This window comes from Triticum dicoccoides, unplaced genomic scaffold, assembly GCF_002162155.2.
Source record: "Triticum dicoccoides isolate Atlit2015 ecotype Zavitan unplaced genomic scaffold, WEW_v2.0 scaffold20889, whole genome shotgun sequence".
In the NCBI taxonomy this organism is placed as follows: Eukaryota; Viridiplantae; Streptophyta; class Magnoliopsida; order Poales; family Poaceae; genus Triticum; species Triticum dicoccoides.
In genome coordinates this window covers 11,766-13,659 of record NW_021237349.1, presented here as the reverse complement: position 1 = coordinate 13,659, position 1,894 = coordinate 11,766, and positions in this window count along the sequence as shown.

Here is a 1,894-nt window from a genome sequence, read left to right as displayed (position 1 = left end):
TGAGCAACTGATTTTATGAGCACCTCTTTCCCGTCTGCTGACAGAAGCTTTTCCATCCACCCTTTCACCTTCTCCCACACCCTATCACGTAGGTATTTGAAAGTGCCATTTTTAGAGTGCCCCACATCTGTTGGTAATCGCAGATATCGATCACTAAGAGATTCATTATGCACATTCAGACATATTTTAATGCCTTCTCTCTGGCCCTGAGGACACCCCCTACTAAAGAATATGGATGACTTACCATTATTAACTCTTTGTCCCGATGCCCTGCAATATATTTCCAACAGGTTTGACACACGCTCTGCACCCTCCACACTTGCCTTGAATAGCAACAGGCTGTCGTCTGCAAATAACAGGTGATTCACGACCGGAGCCGTAGGAGCCACCTTAATACCTGACAGAGATGACTAAGAACTGGATTTCAGGAGGCACGAAAGGCCCTCTGCTGCAATCAAGAAAAGGTAAGGGGAGATGGGATCTCCCTGCCGGATTCCCCTTGTCGGTATAAAACTCTCAAGTTTCTCTCCATTAAACATCACTGAGAAAGATACTGAAGAAACCATGGCCATGACTGTGTTTATCCAACTTTGTGCAAACCCCAGCTTACACATGATAGCTTTTAAGTAATACCATTCAAGCCTATCATATGCCTTCATCATATCCAGCTTCAATGCACAGAAGCTATTACTCTTTGATCTATTCCTCTTCATGAAATGTAAACATTCATAAGCACATATGATATTATCTGTTATCAACCTACCAGGCACAAACGCAGACTGTTCCTCAGAGATTATTTCTGGCAGAACACACTTCAATCTATTGGCAACAACTTTGGAAGCTATCTTATATAGAACATTGCACAAACTGATCGGTCTAAATTGAGCTAGAAGGGTAGGATTTGTCACCTTTGGTATGAGCACAAGGATGGTGTTATTAATGCATTCCGGGTTCTCTTCCCCTCTAACTATTCTCAGCACAATATTGGTGACTTCCTCTCCACAGACGTCCCAGTGTTTCTGGTAAAATTGAGCTGGAAAGCCATCCGGCCCCGGCGCCTTAATTGGGGACATTTGGAACAAAGCTATCTTCACCTCCTCCCTTGTATAAGGAGCACATAACTCGGCATTCATGGCTGGGGTAACTTTGGATGGTACATGTGCTATCACCTCCTCAATACCCTCTACCCCCTCTGAGGTGTACAGTTCTTTGTAAAAGTTGTTAGCCATTGCCCTCAATTCATTCGGGTCATCAGTCATAACTCCCAAAGAGTTCTCCAAAGCCTTGATTATATTCTTCTTTCTCCTCAAACTTGCTCGCATATGGAAAAACTTTGTGTTCTTGTCCCCCGATGAGAGCCACTCAATACGTGCCCGCTGTCTCCACATTATTTCCTCGCGATGATATAGCTCAACCAACCTCTCATTGATCTTGAGTTCCACATGAGACGGTGCTATCCTCAACGGGTCTCCTCGCAGCTCATCTAATTTTCTTTTAAGCTCCTTGATCTCAAGTCGGACACTCCTAAAAGTATTTTTGTTCCACTTGCCGAGCCCCTTTGAGACGCGCACTAGCTTATCGTGTAGCTGTTGAGCAGTGTCACATATGCCTGAGTCCGTCCATTCGGCTGCAACAGTTTCCTTGAAAGCTTCATGTTTCTCCCACATAGTCTCGTACCTGAAAGACTGTCTCATCTCCCTGTTTTGCTCTCGGCCTAGATGTAACAAGATCGGTCCATGATCTGAGGTAGCCGCCGAGTGGTGTTCTAAACTTGCCAGAGGAAATCGCGTCATCCAGTCAGTGCTTACCAAGGCTCCGTGAAGTCTGCATCTAGTGTAAGAGCCCCCAGCCACTCTCTTTTCGAAGGTCCAGAAACGTCCCTTGTACCAAATAT